Below are 18975 nucleotides of genomic sequence, written 5' to 3'. Positions count from 1 at the left end.
GTTGCACACTTCTGTGCCTTTCTCATTCAAGGAATAGAGCAGAAGAAAATTAATGTTAAATTTTCATCTCTGGATTCAAATGTAGCCAATTATCCTGTGTTGACAGTCTCATTTCCATTTGAAATAACTTGGGCAATCTCAGCCTAGTTTCTAGCAGGCATAGACTAGTTGTTAACTACATTGAGAATATTTGTAAAATTATTATTGGACCAATAAAGAAGGACAATTGAAAGGCTATCATTGTTAATCAAGAAAAATCTAAATAAATATTGTCTTGAGTAGATTGAAGGGTTGAAGACTGATTTGCCTTTCATAGATGGACAGTAGGAAAATGTAAATAAAAACTCATCGCAACAGCAGATGCAATTCGATCCAGATAAAGAAAACATTGAAAGCAAGTATACCTTAAATGTTAAGACTCCAGACTGCAGAGAAACAGAGTTTTTGACATTCAGATAGAAAAATTGTTAAAGGTAAAAGCCAGGGGCTCAGTAAAGAAGCATGAAAATAAATTTGAAGAAATTGTAATAAATTTGTGCAATCTAGCTGTTCAGCCACAGTTGGCATCTTGGCATGCAAATTTGAGCCATGGAAAGTCGTTGGCATTTCTTATTGAGAGTTTACTGATGTGAAGAAAAGCTCCATATATTTGAACAGTAGCTACTCAAGGTTGCAGGTGGGTAGAATATCATTGAGGCTTTGAAAATTATGAAAGGTTTTGAAATGTTTAATATTGAAAAAAATCACATGTTGACACATCATTAACAAAAGAGGCTTAGTTTTAGGATTTTAACTGAAGAAAGATTGAGTACGCTGGAGAGATCAAGCAGAAATGTGATGTAGAGTCCTTAATAATTTTATAGATTTAGAGAAGCTGTTTCCCCTTGTGGGCGAGTTCAGAACAAGGCGGTGTAACTACAAGATAGCTACTAGCCAATCATATAGTATTTTAGGAGCAATCTCTTTGCATAGAAATTATTGCGAATAGGGAGCTCACTGCGGCATGGACTGGTTGAAACAGTTAGCATTTAAACAGACATTAGGGATAAAGAAATGGAGTAGTATGGGGACAAATTTGGAAGGGAGAATTAGAGTAGGAAGAGTCTCAAATGAAGTATAAACATTGGCATATATCAGTTGGGCTCTTTCTGTGCTGTAGATTCATTGTAAGGCCATTGAAGAATGGCATGGTTTTGTACACGTGGCTATTGATGCAGATTATGGGGGACAATCTAAATATGCAAGGGAAAAGAGGGGGGCCTGAATTTAAGTGCACGTAGGGGTTAAAGAAGGCAAGAATTGCTGGCATGTTAGGAACCTGATGTGAAAATGCCAGCTTCACAGTTTAACTGGTGCACATTTGAATGAATGCAGGAAATCTCCATGGGACAAGTGGGTGAACAATTTGAAACGTGCAGAAATATATTTGCCTAAAGGTTTAAGCCTGCATTCCTCAACTGCCGGGTTTCTCAAACTGTCTGAACCTCGCCAAGATTGGAAAAAAAGAGCACAGTGGGGAATTGATGGGGCTGTGTGATTGGCAAGCTGAAAAACCCCTAAATGTTTCTTGCAGAAAAGAAAGACTTGCTCATAGGGCTTGTTCGTAAATTGTGCTTTCAACAATTGGAGGTAATTTCTGCCACCTCGGACTTTTAACTTTAATCTGTACTTCCCAGCTGCTTGTTATCAGAGCAGCTTGGAAGCAACTTGCATATCTCTACCTTGGATCTCGGATGAGGACCAAGAGTAGCAGGAACAATACCACCTGAACAGGCAAAGTAACAGTATCTGCCTTCTCTTCAGCCAATTACTGCTGCACAGGTCACTGTGGATGAACACAGAGCTCCAGTTCACAAAGGGTGTTAATCCCAAAACAGGGTATAGAGAGAATCCGCTTTTTGAACATGACTAAGCAACAGTTTGTGGCGGGTTAAACTTTCTCAGCAGGTCCTGGAACCGATGGACCAGGCAGGCATGCATTGCCAGTGGTAGCATTGTGGATAGCACAATCGCTTCACAGCTCCAGGGTCCCAGGTTCAATTCCGGCTTGGGTCACTGTCTGTGCGGAGTCTGCACATCCTCCCTGTGTGTGTGTGGGTTTCCTCCGGGTGCTCCGGTTTCCTCCCACAGTCCAAAGATGTGCAGGTTAGGTGGATTGGCCATGATAAATTGCCCTTAGTGTCCAAAATTGCCCTTAGTGTTGGGTGGGTTACTGGGTTATGGGGATAGGGTGGAGGTGTTGACCTTGGGTAGGGTGCTCTTTCCAAGAGCCGGTGAAGACTCGATGGGCTGAATGGCCTCCTTCTGCACTGTAAATTCTATGAAATCTATCAAGATCATCACAGCCCTGAATTTCTTCACCTTTGGCTCCTTCCAGGGATCTATCAGTGACATATATACGATTTCACAACCTAACTGCCACAAGTGAATCACCCAGGTGACCAATGCCATCTTTGCCATGTCCACTTTGCAAACTGATGGGGCCAGTCAGAAAGAGAAGACCGTCCAGTTTGCCACAAAGACTGGATTCCCATAAGTCATGTGGCAATCAGCATGACTTCCAATCAACCAAGAGTAGCCATCGAGCAAGGGGGATTCCATTCCGTAAATGTTAAGCTGGTATATAACTTTGGAAGATCATTATTCATGCCTATCCAAAATGTTTTGGGAACCTTCATTCTACTTCAGTCAATTCTCCCACAGTTCTTCCAAGCAGATTCAGTGGATGACTCTTTGGAGACTAGGTATACTCAATTGTCTGAGGATCCCAATCATCAATGCACAAGAAAGGTACAACAGAATCCACGAGTGCAAGAGCAGTCAGTGCTAATTCACGTACATGGACATATCTGGGGTGCCCATTCGTTTTACTACAGCAAAGATATCCTGAATGATAATGATGTGCTGCAAAGCCTGGCTCAGCAGAGAGGACTGAAGCTGCAGAAGGTAGAAAGTGATGGGCATTCTGCAGGAGATGGTGCTTGGTGTGACCACGGTCCCTACAGCTACACACTAGCTGTCGGATACCCGAACAGCATTATACATACAAAGTTCAGCTAACCTGAGGCTATTCATCCATGTGGATCACCAATGTCCAATATTCAGGTGACCACCTTTTTCATGGAAGTAAACATCAGCGCAGAGGCATGAGACATCAAGTCAAATCATACTGGAGTCTCCATTCTCTCTCCAAAATTGTGCAGTTCTTCTGGAAATGCTGGCAGAACCTCATTTTTCACTGCTGTTCCAGAATAGTCCTTTTTTTAAAAAATAATAATTTTTATTGGAATTTTTTACAGAAAATATAAAATATAACAACAAACAATGAAATGCAACAAAATAACCCATAACGACTGTAACACCCCCCAGACCGTATCAACGCATGTATCATATCCCCCCAACCCCAACAAGAGAACTTAAAAATAAATTAAAATTAAATAAACAAACATAGTCATCGTCCCCCCCCCTCCCCCCGGGTTGCTGCTGCTACTGTCCCAGTACCCTATCGTTGAGCCAGAAAGTCGAGGAAAGGTTGCCACCGCCCAAAGAACCCTTGTACCGATCCTCTCGGGGCGAATTTGACCTTCTCTAGCTTAATAAAACCCGTCATGTCATTGATCCAGGTCTCCACGCTTGGGGGCCTCGCATCTTTCCATTGTAGCAAGATCCTTCGCCGGGCTACTAGGGATGCAAAGGCCAGCACACCGGCCTCTTTCGCCTCCTGCACTCCCGGCTCCACCCCAACCCCAAAAATCGCGAGTCCCCATCCTGGCTTGACCCTGGATCCCAACACCCTTGACACCGTCCTCGCCACCCCCTTCCAGAACTCCTCCAGTGCCGGGCATGCACAGAACATATGGGCATGGTTCGCTGGACTCCCCGAGCACCTGACGCACCTGTCTTCACCCCCAAAGAACCTACTCATCCTCGTCCCAGTCATGTGGGCCCGGTGCAGCACCTTGAGTTGGATAAGGCTAAGCCGCGCACACAAGGAGGAAGAATTAACCCTCTCCAGGGCATCAGCCCATGCCCCGTCTTCGATCTGTTCCCCCAGTTCCCCCTCCCACTTAGTTTTCAGCTCCTTTACTGACGCCTCCTCCACCTCCTGCATAACCTTGTAGATATCAGATATCTTCCCCTCTCCGACCCAGACCCCCGAAAGCACCCTGTCACTCACCCCCCTCGTGGGAAGTGAAGGGAATCCCTCCACCTGCCGTCTAGCAAATGCCTTTACCTGCAGATACCTGAACATGTTTCCCGGGGGAGCCCAAATTTCTCCTCCAACTCCCCCAGGCTCGCAAACCTCCCATCAATAAACAGGTCCTCAGCTGTCTGATGCCCGCTCTGTGCCAACCCTGAAATCCCCCATCAATGTTCCCCGGGACTAACCTATGGTTCCCCCTTAACGGAGCCTCCAGCGAGCCCCCCACTTCTCCCCTATGTCGCCTCCACTGCCCACAAATCTTGAGGGTAGCCGCCACCACCGGACTCGTGGTATACCTCGTAGGAGGGAGCGGCCACGGCGCCGTTACCAGGGCCCCCAGGCTTGTATCTCCACAGGACGCCCTCTCCATCCGTTTCCATGCTGCCCCCTCCCCCTCCATCACCCACTTGCGCACCATCGACACATTGGCCGCCCAGTAGTACCCCGAGAGATTGGGTAACGTCAGCCCCCCCCCCCCCCCCCCCCCCCCATCTCTACCCCGCTCCAAGAAGACCCTCTTCACCCTCGGGGTCCCATGCGCCCAAACAAAGCTCATGATGCTGCTGGTCACCCTTCTAAAAAAGGCCCATGGGATAAAGATGGGCAAACACTGGAAGAGGAACAAGAACCTCGGGAGAACCGTCATTTTGACGGACTGCACTCTACCCGCCAACGATAGCGGCACCATGTCCCACCTTTTAAATTCCTCCTCCATCTGCTCCACCAGCCTGGTAAAATTAAGCTTATGGAGAGTTCCCCAACTCCTGGCCACCTGCACCCCCAGATATCTGAAACTCTTCACTTCCCTCTTAAACGGGAGCCTCCCAATTCCCTCCTCCTGATCTCCCGGGTGTACTACAAATACCTCGCTCTTGCCTAAATTTAGCTTATAGCCCGAGAAGCCCCCAAATTCCGCCAACCAGCTCCATCACCCCTGGCATTCCCCCTTCTGGGTCCGCCACATACAACAGCAGGTCGTCCGCATACAGCGATACCCGATGTTCCTCCCCACCCCGCACCAGACCCCTCCATCTCCCTGACTCCCTCAACGCCATAGCCAGAGGTTCAATCGCCAGTGCAAAGAGCAAGGGGGACAGGGGGCACCCCTGCCTGGTCCCACGGTAGAGCCTAAAGTACTCCAATCTCCTTTCATTTGTAACTACACTTGCCATCGGAGCCTCGTAGAGCACCCTCACCCATTTGATGAATCTCTCCCCAAATCCGAACCGCTCCAGCACCTCCCACAGGTACCCCCACTCAACTCTATCAAACGCTTTCTCTGCATCCAGCGCCACCACTATCTCTGCCTCCCCCTCCACTGCCGGCATCATAACATTTAGCAGTCTCCGCACATTAGTGTTGAGCTGCCGTCTCTTGACAAATCCTGTCTGATCTTCGTGTATCACCCCTGGCACGCAATCCTCTCTCCTGGTGGCCAGGATCTTCGCCAGCAACTTGGCGTCAACATTGAGGAGCGAGATAGGCCTATATGATCCACACTGCAAGGGGTCCTTATCCCGCTTTAGGATCAGAGAGATCAGTGCCCGCGACATCGTCGGGGGCAAAGCCCCCCCCTCCCATGCCTCATTGAAGGCTCGCACCAACAGGGGGCCCACCAGATCCGCATACTTTTTATAAAATTCCACCGGGAACCGTCCGGCCCCGGGGCCTTACCTGACTGCATTTGTCCAATCCCCCTGACTAGCTCCTCCAACTCTATCGGCACCCCAGCCCCTCTACCAGCTCCTCTTGAACCCTTGGGAAACATAGCCTGTTCATGAAGCTCTCCATCCCCCCTCTCCCCATCGGAGGTTCCGCCGGTACAGTTCCTCGTAGAAGTCCCTAAAGACCCCATTTACTTCTGTCCCCTTCTGCACTACGTTCCCACCCCCATCCGTCACTCCACCAATTTCCCTAGCAGCATCTCGCCTACGGAGCTGATGCGCCAACATCCTGCTCGCCTTCTCGCCATACTCATATACCGCGCCCTGCGCCCTCCTCCACTGTGTTTCCGCCTTTCTGGTGGTCAACTAGTCAAATTTTGCCTGCAAACTACGCCGTTCCCCAGCAATCCCTCCTCCGGTGCGTATCTCCTGTCCACATCCAGGAGCTCCACCACCAGTCTCTCCCTCTCCTTCCTCTCCCTCCTTTCCCTGTGGGCCCGGATGGTGATCAGCTCCCCCCGGATCACTGCTTTCAGCGCCTCCCAGACCATCCCCACCCGGACCTCCCCCGTGTCATTGGTATCAAGATACCCCTCAATACTTCTCCGGACCCTCCTACACACCTGCTCATCAGCCAGCATCCCCACATCCAGGTGCCAGAGCGGGCGCTGGTCCCGCGCCTCCCCCATCTCCAGATCAACCCAGTGCGGAGCATGGTCTGAAATCGCTATGGCCGAATACTCGGCATCCTGCACCCTCGAGATCAATCCCCTGCTCAGGACGAAAAAATCTATTTGTGAATAAACCCTATGGACATGAGAGAAAAAGGAATACTCTGGCGCTCTCGGTCTCCCAAACCTCCAGGGATCCACCCCTCCCATCTGATCCATGAATCCCCTCAGTACTTTGGCCGCCGCCGGTCTCCTACCCGTCCTTGAACTGGACCGGTCCAGTGGGGGATCCAGCACTGTGTTAAAGTCTCCCCCCATGATCAGGCCCCCTGCCTCCAGGTCCGTAATGCGGCCCAACATGCGCCTCATGAAGCCAGCATCATCCCAATTCGGGGCATATACATTAACCAGCACCACCTTCTCTCCCTGCAGCCTACCCTTCACCATAATATATCTGCCCTCCTTGTCCGACACCACCTCAGCCGCCTCGAACGCCACCCTCTTCCCCACCAGAATCGCCACCCCCCGGTTCTTCGCGTCCAATCCTGAGTGAAAAACCTGCCCCACCCACCTCTTCCTCAGACGAACCTGGTCCGCCACCTTCAAGTGGGTCTCCTGGAGCATAGCCACGTCCGCCTTCAACCCCTTCAGATGAGAAAATACCCTAGTTCTCTCAGCCCCCTCACGTTCCAGGTAATCAGCCGGATCAGAGGACAACCCGCCCCCCTCCCCCGCCGGCTAGCCATAGCTTATCGACTGCTCGCCCCAGGTCAGCTCGCCCCGCCCGACCCGTTCCCCATGGCGATAACGCCTCTCCTCCACCCCCACCCCCCCCACCCCCCCAGCCCACACCAGCTCCTTCCTGACCAATCCAGCAGCAACCCGGTATCCCCCACCCCCCCAGGCTAGGACCCCTCCTAGCCGCGATGCACCCTCCATGGTACTTCCGTGAGTCAGCTGACTTCTGCTGACCCCGGCAGCTCCCACCAAAACCTATCCCCTCCCGGCATGGGGTCATCCCCCTCTTGCCACACCAGAATAGTCCTACTGATCCTCAAGGCTCAGCATCTCTGTCTAGCTGAATAGAACATGATCCAGTATCCTCCCAACAGTGATGCACTCTACTACAATTCTGTTCTCCAGCACCAGCTCCAGATCACGTGTGATGTGTGGGTCACCATGTGCAAACCAGCTCTGTGCCATTTGGCATTTGCCACATCAAGGCATTTGTACATGACCTGCTGGAGAGTACACTTGAATCAGGTGATGGTGCCTCTTCAGTGCTCAACTGCCTCTTGAGAATTCCTCGGTTGCTTCCTGCTCTAGTTCCTGTGTCATAGGAGCTGGGACATGAAAGAGATTCATTTACGAGCTTATAAAGAGGAAGGGTTCAATTTGAATCATTGTGCAGATGATTATATTTCAGTTGCAGGTGACAAACCACATTAACATAAATGATTGTTGTGCCATATGCCTCTGCAATATCTAATTCTAACACTTAATATGGCCATGCACTCCCAACAGCCTGTTGATTATTAGTGTCTCATCCTCCACAGCGGATGGCAATTACTGGAAGGCTGCCCCCAATTCTCTGCCTCTCCCTCTCCCTGGAGTTCTGTGCTGTCTTCTGTGATTTTTTTTTGTGCAAACTGAGACCCATATGAAAATGGCTGCATAGGTGCCAGGTGGTATCTTGGCTGATTTTTATTTTTTATGAAGTCTAACTTAACAAATCTTTCTACTGCTCTGCAAAACAAAACAAAAAATGTTTTTGAAAAATGAACACACTGCAGCCCTTCTCCCTTTTCTCTATTTCAATACTTTGCTCCCCATGTGTTTATACCACTTTCTTTCCAATCTCCTATTCCCCAATGGACATTTAAACTTGTACATTTCCTTCTTATATGCTTGTTGTTGTCTTGCGGGCTTTGGACTCTCCCTCATTCTCTTCTCTCGAAAGCTAATCCTCCCAATGTTGTGATTCTTGTATGCTCTTGCACTTGAGCTTTTGTTCTCTTGTGCCCTTATTCTCTTAAACATGCACTCTTTTGTTTTGCATATGATGTAATTCTTTATATGCATGTGTATTCTTACTGTCTTTAGAAATGTGGAACAGCCTCCAGGCAAAAATTATAAGTATTTTAATTTGTTCAGATTGAATAACTCGAGACTGAGTTCTTGTGAAGTTACACTAAACTAGATTTTAAGGCTCATGGATAATATTGGTAGAACCTTCCATCAGAGGATTAAGTTGTGTAGAGCACACGAGCAAATTGGTGGTTTTTGAACGGAAAGCAATGGAATGTCTCGGAATCCTTGCATTTGGAGGGTGCTTTTGGTTGGTAGCTTCGGTCACAGCAGATATTTGAGATTTTGCTTCTATACTCTCTACCATTTTGCATCCACAACAATGCACATGAAAATTCTTGATGTCGTCGTGAGCAGTGTGGCTCCCTTCTGAGTACCTGATTTGTGTAAAATCTGCTTCATTGTGTTTTCTGATGTAGTTTTAAGGAGCTCTGAACAGTGCACACAGTTACCAACTTCCAACTGTCAATTGTTGTCTTGTATGGTTTTCAGAGTGCTCTTTGAAATCAGAGGATATAGCTTTAGACACTTTGAACGCAGAATTCCGCATGTCTCCATGCAGTCCACTGGCTTTTCCCCAAGTTTTACTCGGAGAAATGGTTCAGCATATGCATCCATTCTTGGACAGATTAGTAGGAAAATTTGAATTGTCCATTATGCATGAAAATCTGCATTTTTGACCTTATGGATTTGAGTGACCCGAGTTAATTCTGTGAAGACGAGAATTTAAGCCCTCCCTCATCATAATGTTTGTCCAGATAATAAATTGTTGGAAAATGGGCAGTTCTGAATTTTTCCATTGTTTCTGTGGTGGCGCAATATCCTATTAGTATTAATGAGCTTGTGAATTGATCGCCGGCCAAAGCCACAATAAACTGGCAGCACCTTTTCTTAAACTTTGGATTATAGAAACATTCTGCGAGGTGTATTAGAATATGTTCTATGGTTCAATATATTTCTTCTTCGCCAAAGAAATATCTCGACAAAGCTTGTACAAGTTCTAGAGGAGTTTTGCATTTTGAGATTGAAAAAGACTTTCAGTGCTCAAAGGGTAAATGTAAATGCTCTAAAATAAGTGCAAAAATCAATATTTTGAAGAGATAATTCTCCTGAAATTGAAATCGCCTGATGCTTTTTGTCTAAAGCAGAATGTATTTTCTTGTATTTCAGCTAAACTGACAGATAAATCCACTTGGTCACCTGGGCCCATTGCTCAATCGCAACCATCACTATCGCACGAATTGTGGAAAGTGCCGCTAGGATCCAAAAACACTAGGCCACCACCAGGCCTGACAAACACGAAGCCATCTCCGTCCTGGGGTGTCAGTTCACTCGGACTCGTCTCAAGCTGGCCAAGCTCTTATTCCTCCAGTAAGATATTACTTATTGCGTTGCTTTGTGCTTTAGACATTTGAAATTTGCCCAATATATGAATTTTCAGATTGCTTGCGGCTTGCAAGCTTTTGGGTACTCACATTTTGTTATAGTGAATGATATGTTGCTTTAGATTGAATTGACTGTCAAGTGTAATTGCATTAACATTTGAAACGAGAGCTGGAAATCCACAGCCAGAGACTTCCCTCGATACTATTCCATGTATTGTCAAATATTTAATGGTTGGAAATTCTGCATTGTAATTTGGGATAATTTTCCGATGCGCCCTCGAGCAATGAGCCTGTTCTGCCATTAGTATAGTCTCATGAAAATTTAGGGGAATGTGTCCCCTCTCCTGACAGTTTTCTTAAAGCTCTTTGTGCTCTTTTGTTAATTTATCTGGTTTGTGTGTGGATAACTTAAATTGAGATTGTAAAATGAAAAAGTTGATATTGGAGCTGAAATTTCCAAATTCCAGCAATTAAATTACTTGGCATTCTTTTTTTAAATTCAAACCTATCTGTGACAGTTTCTTTTAATAGTTTTCTAGCTTTAATAGTTTTCTTTCAATCATTGGCTGATTATGTTGTATTAACATTAAATTAAATTGAATTCTTCAGAACCTTTTCTGAATTTTCAGTGCTGATGATTTAGTAAGCATCAGTAGTAATGTACACACACTTGAGCTCCTTATTTGAATACTTGCTAACCTGTTCAAGGAACTGCGAAAATAATTCTGGAGATGAAGTGCCTCCATGAAATCATTAGTTTCTAAGGCAATCCAAAAGGTATTCGGGCTTCAAGAAGGGTGGTGTATCCTTTTCATTCGGATACGTGAAATATAAAGAAGTTATTGTAGTTTCAGAACATAAATAAGAAGGATATAACATGATCTTTTTCTTATTTTAGATTCTGCTTGGAGTACTGACAGCTCTGGAAGGAACAATAGCTGGCTGGTTCTCAGAAACCTCACACCCCAGGTAACAATCAAATATAAGAAAACAGTATCATTCCTTAATTGTAATGTGAAAGCAACCTCAGCCTTGTCCATGCCATTGGTTGAAAGTGAGCCAGAACATCAGGGCACCTAACATTTCTAAATTCAATCTATCTGAATTGAAAATGTATAGTTTTTTATAGAATTCAATCGGTATCCAATGAACCCTTAAATGGAGCTTTTTAAAAAATTCTATTACTCCTTAGAGTCCTGGCTCGGTGGTAGCACTGTTGCCCCTGAGTCAAAAAGATGTGGCTTTAAGCCCTTTTCCAGAATAAAAAGTTGATCCTCCAACTGAGGGTGCGCAGCACTGGTGGACATGCTGTCTTTCGGTTGAAATGGTAAAATAAAGCCTATCTGTCCTCTCAGGTGACTGTCCCCATGTCAGTATTGCTCCCCCACCCCGCCCCCTCCGTTTCCTATGAGTCACAAATACAGGTTGCTTGTTGAGTCGTTTTTATTCAGATTGTGATTAGTCACCGAGATCTTGCACAACCATCCGCTCACATTCGGTAGGGTTTTGAGTATGAGTTTTACTAGCTAATCAGTTTCAATTTAGAATAAAAATGAATTGACACAATGTTGCAGGTCTTGGACGGATGATTGTCGTACAAGGTGACTAATCTATTGTTTATAAATGTCATGTGTGCCAAGCAATTTTGTAAAATTATGGGCGTTAAGATGAATGCATATCTGAATTAAAACTTGAAACTATTACAGTATTAACGGTTCACTCTTTTGCTGCAGATTGATGGTTCAACTTTGCGGACTTTATGCATGCAACATGGTCCATTGATAACATTCCATCTGAACTTGACCCAAGGAAATGCTGTGGTTCGCTACAGCTCCAAGGAAGAAGCAGCTAAGGCCCAGAAATCTCTGCACATGTAAGCTTCTTGTATGACTTAAATTTAAGATTTTACCATACTTTAATCTTGCTTGGGTGTTTAACAGGGAATTGACTCAAATCCCTTTGCGTTTTCCTAAACTTCAGATAAAGAAAAAAAATAAACATTCTTGGACTATCCCAATTAGCCTGTCATGATGTAGTGAATTTACTTGTGACTCTCTCCTGTCTTTCCTCTCCTCTGTTGGTATACTGGACCTATTGGTGGCCATCAAACACCACGGGCGCGATTCTCCGCTCCCCACGCCGGGTGGGAGAATCGCGTGAGGGCCGGGGGAATCACGGCATGCCGCCCTGGCACTCCCCGCGATTCTCCCCCCCCCCCCCCGCCCCCCCCCAAAATGGCGTGTCGCGGAATCAACGCTCGCCGTTTTTCACGGCGACCAGCGATTCTCCGGCCTGGATGGGCCGAGCGGCCTGACTAACCCGACCGGTTCACGCCTGGTCGCTGCCGGCGTGAACATCGCGCGACAGGTAAGTGTGGGGCCTGTGGAGGGAGGATTGAACACCACGGGCGTGCTCAGGAGGTGACTGGCCCGCGATCAGTGCCCACCGATCGTCGGGCCGGAGTCTCTAAGAGACGCACTCTTTCCCCTCCGCCGCCCCGCAAGATCAAGCCGCCATGCCTTGCGGGGCAGCAGAGGGGAAGACGGCAACCGCGCATGCGCAGGTTGGAGCCGGCCAACCTTGGCATGCGTGGCTGACGTCACTCACGCGCCGCCGTTGCGTCATTCTCGGCGCGCCGCTTTGACGCAAGCGTCAAGTCCTGGCGGCTGAGTTTCTCGCAACTCCTAGCCCCCTGGGGGGGGGGGGGGGGGGGGGGGAGAATAGGGTGCGAGGAGCGGCCTCCGACGCCATCGTGAAACTCGGCTGAGTTCACAACGGCTTTCCCGATGCTGCGCGGCATCGGAGAATCGCGCCCCACCTCTTGGCCCATGGATCAACATCACCTTGCTTCTAGTAAACTCTCTACTTTCCCTCGGCCTTCTGTTTCCATTGAACAATATCCAGCAATGTGCCCACTTATCTACCCCTCAAACAATTCCTTTATTAAATCCCTCTCCAAAACTATCGCTGAACCTTGGACATTGGTTTGTTAATTTGTAAACTACCCTTAATCTGTCTCGGCAAGCCAGAAAACTGAGTCCAATCTTGTATTTAAAATACCTCCAAACCAAACAGCTGAGAAAAATATGCCTAAAGTTTTCACTTCCACCATTTGTTGATCTATTGAATCTGCCAGGCTTGGAACTGACTACGATACAAAGATTTTTTTTAATTCAATTGTGAATTTTAGCTTCAAATTATGGGGACATATTGAATTTTTAAAAACCTATGTGCAGACTAAGAAAATAGCACATTTGGAAAGTGTCTTAAGCTTCTGAGGTATTATTACAGATACTAGGGTGTTATACCAGTCATTTGTACAGACATGGAAACGCTATACGAGGAGAAAATGTTTAAAACCACCAAATTGAAAAATAAATCTTGGATTATCAATTCAAGACTATTTTTGACTTGGATTATATGTAATGCACTGAAATGTAAATACATCCTCAGAAGAAGTGAGTAAATACACTCTAAATCAGGAAAATCAAGTCTTGAATCCATTTGTGCAAACCTGCTTTTTTTCTTGTCAACAATAAAACTTAAGAGGAGTTTAACATCCTCTGCAACTACCATTAAATTAACACAGTAAGAAGTCTTACAACACCAGGTTAAAGTCCAACAGGTTTGTTTCAAACACGAGCTTTCGGAGCGCAGCTCCTTCTTCAGGTGACTGGAGAGGTATGATCCAGAAACATTTATATAGACAAAGTCAGCGATGCCGGACAATGCTTGGAATGCGAGAATTTGCAGGTAATCAAATCATTACAGATCCAGAGAGGGATAATCACAGGTTAAAGAGGTGTGAATTGTCTCAAGCCAGAACAGTTGGTGGAATTTTGCAAGTCCAGGCCAGATGGTGGGGAGTGGATGTAATACGACATGAATCCAAGATCCCGGTTGAGGCCGCACTCATGCGTGCGGAATCTCCACATCATTAAATTAACAGTCAATGTTCAAGAAAAGCATCAATTTACTTGATACAACAGTATTTAAACTGTCTCAAAAAAGCAAGTCATAAATTAGCAACTCGGGTCTATTTTTTTAAAAACTGAAATATACACATGCACATCTTTACACACACAAAGCTACCATTCCAAATTCCACTTCAAACTTTGCAGTGGTTTTTGGTGTATTGTGTTTAAAGGTTTGGATACTAAATATCTATTAATTAACAGTATATTGAATGTATGCAAACCTCTTTCGTAAATTAAAATCGTGAATAATGCCATTGAGTAAAACTTTGGTATAGGTCTGTTTTTCAGTAAGAAGCATAGGTTCAGCTTAGTTTCTAATGTTCGACCTTTCTTTTGTCCCAGGTGCGTTCTGGGAACACTACATCCTCGCTGAGTTTGCCAGTGACGAGAGTTAACCGTTTCGTTTGCACAGGTCAAACACTGACACATGAACTCGAGCTGGCAGTCTAACACCAGGAACCAATCGAGCCGACTTGGGTCAGCAACACTCCTCACGGATGGTCCGAAATGATCTGGTCACTGGAATACTACAAGCCTGAGTGGCAAAGGAGCCAATGACCTCTTATGGAGTGGCGTCCCTCAATACTCCACAGCCTATGGGGGCCTCCTAATAGTGATGACGCCAGAGTGATCGGCAGGCCCTACGCCTATCAATACCTTGCCCCTGGTGACCTTCTTAGTGGAGAATCCATGTAGGGAAAACGATGACCTTTGGAGCTACCAATCGGCACTAAACTCAATTTCAGACATCATTTGACCCTGATCCAAACCTCTTTGGTTGGATAGGGAGGGTAGGGAAATGGGAGGGAGGAGAGGGGCATGGAAAAGTCTACTTTTGGAGCCTGGGTTTAGTATGCACATTACCCTTGCTTCATTATTTCGTTTGATCCCAAAAACATATCAACACAAATACTTGAATCAAGCAGGCCAATAACGAAATGTGAAAACCGTCTAATTTACACTTCCGAGATGTTGTCATCACAGATAGGCTCAAACAATAAATGTTTATTGTGTATGTATGTGTGATGGTGCAGATGTGTGCATCTGTGTGTGTGTGTGTGTGTATGTATGAAATCAGTGTGTTTTGTTTCTTTATACAGTATATGCTTTTATTTGCTTGTCAGTCAAATTATTAGCTTCTAACTTTGCACTGAGTGTCTGCAGCCCCTCCAGCTAATCTTACAAAGGGGGCGAGCAACAATTCATGTGTAAATGTTTACTCAAGGACGCTCTTAAACAGTGTGTGCTCTGGAGATGATGTGTATACCTACCTTTAGTGGCTTTTTTGTGGACTAATGCAAGAGAATTATTACAGGAGTATTGCACCAGTTTTCTTTCAGAGTATAAAATTTAAAAAAAAAAAAAAAAAAATGCTCTAGTTGAACTGTGGCCATAGCTACACAATAGAGTGGACCCATCCTGCAAGCAGGCAATGGGAAGCACTTGGACTGGATATTTTTGTGACTGATTTGGAGGTGCCTATGTCTGGTATCCTCCTGTTTACAAACTTTTCGGAACTTTAAAATAAAAGGAAAACTAAGATGAAAAAAGGACAATTACTCTTCCATCAAAACCTATTTTCAGAATGAAGATGTGCTACTTCAGAACTCTGGGAATGAACAGTGTTGTATTTTTTTGGCCATTGTTGTGTATTTTTTCCTTCGTAAATGTTTGCTCACTTTCTTGCACACAGTGGATGATGTCTCAGGAAGGCCTGAATTTTCTGGGGAGCTACTCCACGCCATTTCATGTATTTTAACCCAACTTCTAGCACTGAAGAAAAGAAGAAAATACCTGTTTATTCTGTAGCAGTTACTTATTTACCAAATAATGGACACAACAATGTTTGAAGAGTGCTTTATGAAATGCTTTATGTTTTAAAAAGAAATCAATGCTTTTGATTGTGTTAAAGACAATTGACTAACATATATAAAGTATGTTACTGTATAAACTCTCCTTGTCCCTGCCTGCTTGGATCAGGTAACTTGTGCATTAACTTTGGATAAGTTTTATTGGTTTTATCAAGCTATTGTTGGCAAGAAAAAAGCTGGTTTAAAGAGGATCATGAACTATGCACAAATGGGTTCAAGACTTTGTTTTTCCTGAGTTTTAGTAGAGTGTATTTACTTGTTTCTTCTCAGAAGGTATTTACATCTCATTGCCATTATGTATATTCCAAGCCGAGTTGTAGAAAAGGCCTGACTTTAAAAGATATAGGGGGATTTGGGAAAGAGGGAGTGAAAGTCTGTTTATTTCATTTTTGCCTTTGAATTACAACTGTTGATAATCCAAGGTTTTTTTTTCAGAAAAGTTGGTGGCTTTTAACATTTTCTCCTCATAGAATGTGATTGTAAAACATATGCACAAAATATTATTGTTTTCTCAAACGTATTGGGCTTCTTGAGAACTATCAGTTACCGTTTACCCCTCGTGGTTGAACATGATCAATAAATGCATTATTTGTTTGAAATGAAGGATATTTTTATTCACTTGCACTGAGCAGATCCAAAAGGTTCAGTACATTGTGGTGGAACTGCTTTACTGCTCTATTCATTGTTTACTATGAAATAAGCAGATTACCATGGTGCATTGTACTAAGTGGATATACTCAGCTGACTGATGAGGTCACCCTGTCAGATCTACAAAGATGTTGCTTTGTCAAAGTGGCTCTGAAACATTTACATGTTGAAAAATTAAACTGCATTAGAAACAAACCTCTTAAAGCAATTCTAGGAAAGCTTGCAAAAAGTTTTTTTTTCCACAATATGTAGTGGTATGTTGACTATCTTTTGGTGAGATTCCCTAATTAAAATAATCAGTGAACCATTCCATGAGTTTGACAACCTGGTCTGGTACCAGTGAATGTGTGTGTGCGTGTGTGTGTATATTTGTTGGCAATCTATATCCACCCACTTGCTCGTCAGGTGCTGCCTATATAAAACCCTGTGAGTAAATGAAATAATTTAATTTGTAACTACAAAGTGACACCAGCATTCCAAATTGGTGTAGCCAGATTTGAATAGTAATTGTACTTCTAATCCTAAATTGTATTGGAAGTCTTAATGAAGAATTTTGTCTGCACCTCCTCTTTGGGTGGGTGGGGGGGGGGGGGAAGAGAGACTATGGTGGCAGTTTGTTTCCGGTTTCAGTACACATTGTGAAATTTGACTATCCTAGGCTGCCAAATGAATCTTGGAGGTTTGTTCACCTCTAACCTTGTATTGAAGAATTAAATTGCTGTACTGTATAAATGACAGGCTTTTGTATATAATCTACTAGGGTTCAAACTCAGATACAGAAATGTTATGTCAAAGCACTGGTGTAATCTGAAAGACAAACAAAGTTGCTCACTTTTAAGCAGTTTCGGAGCCCAATGGAAGTGTTCAATGTGGGTGTGAGATATCAAATGTCAATGCCACCTCCAGCACTTAGAGGAATTTGTGTTTTTGTTAAAGAATGGAACTTGTTTTTAAAAAACTGTCCAAGCTTTACTTTGTTGAGGTAGCAAAGCACAATTAGCCACATTAAATGCAAAATAAAAACAAACATTTAAAGGAACAAGGATTTTTCAGGTGAAACATTTGGATGTTTAAATGCATTTGAAGATGAAGCTTGATTTGGATTAACCATCAAAAGTAAACAAGTTTGATCCATCTGTTTACTTTAATGGACTCTTCTCCATTCCCCCCACCCTCCCATGTTTCTTTGTACTAGAATAAGGGACAGAACTGACAAGCCCAAGCATTGGAAATTTGTAGCAAACATTGTATGCTTTAACATGCATACTTTGTACAGCAGATATTCATCCAAATCAAGTTTTCACCTTGTAATGTTAAAACACATTTTCATTTTTGCTGGTACAGTATGTATTATTGAATCTACAATGAATAAAAGATTATGCCTCCATTTGTCTGTCTTCAAGATACATGCTTTTACTTGACACGCATCAGCTATTAACTTCCATAAATTAAGCATTGGATTTCACAGCAAGAATTTGTTTTCTGACACACACATCTGGAATTGAACACCTATTTTGCATGGGATCTTCATCCTTATCTATAGTCAGACGCAATATGCATTTTGCGGGTTGCACTTTAAAGTTAGTAATATTTTTAGCCCAAAATCTTGACCTATTAATCAAATAAGTTTGCACTATTTAGACTTGGAGTTTCAATGTTGTTTAAGCCATCAGATGAGAGCAGACAAGGTACATGTTAATGGCAGATAATTGCTGGAGAGTTCCATTTTGTATGATTTATAATCTGATGCAAATTAATTTTCAGCATGATTATTGCAATTAAATGGAATATACTGGGCAGTAGTGGACAATTTATAGTACCTATATGGTTGGCAAAATGGTACAGTGTGAGAATTTGCTGTTATGAACGCATTTAATTGAACATTTTTGATTTGATTTATTGTCACATGTATTGGTATATAGTGAAAAGTATTGTTTCTTGCATGCTGTACAAACAATGCATACTGTACATAGGGAAGGAAGGAGAGACTGCGGAATATAATGTTAGTTATAGCAAGGTTTAGAGACAAGATCAACTTAATACGAGGTAGGTCCATTCCAAAGTCTGATGGCAGTAGGGAAGAAGCTGTTCTTGAGTCGGTTGGTACGTGACCTCACACTTTGGTATCTTTACCTGACGGAAGAAGGTGGAAGAGAGTATGTCCAGGATTCATGGGGTCCTTAATTATGCTGGTTGCCTTTCCATGGCAGCAGGAATTGTAAACTGATTAAATGGATGGGAGGCTGGTTTGCGTGATGGATTGGGCTACATTCACAACATTTTGTAATTTCCTGCAGTCTTGGGCAGTGCAGGATCCATACCAAGCTGTGATACAACCAGGGAGAATGCTTTCTACGGTGCATCTGTAGAAGCTGGTGAGAGTCGTAGGTGACTGGCCAAATTTCCTTAGTCTTCTGTGAAAATAGAGTCGTTGGTGGGCTTTCTTAAATATAGTGTCGGTGTGGGA

At 44.3% G+C, this 18975-nt stretch overlaps 1 pseudogene; it reads left to right on the top strand.

Moving 5' to 3' along the window:
• Window positions 1-17895, top strand: part of LOC119952894 — a 163686-nt pseudogene extending 145791 nt beyond the window's left edge.
• The last annotated feature ends 1080 nt before the right edge of the window (window positions 17896-18975 follow it).

This window comes from Scyliorhinus canicula, chromosome 18, assembly GCF_902713615.1.
Source record: "Scyliorhinus canicula chromosome 18, sScyCan1.1, whole genome shotgun sequence".
Classification (NCBI taxonomy): domain Eukaryota; kingdom Metazoa; phylum Chordata; class Chondrichthyes; order Carcharhiniformes; family Scyliorhinidae; genus Scyliorhinus; species Scyliorhinus canicula.
The sequence above is the reverse complement of the archived record's forward strand: the minus strand, read 5'-3'. Positions and strand labels throughout refer to the sequence as shown.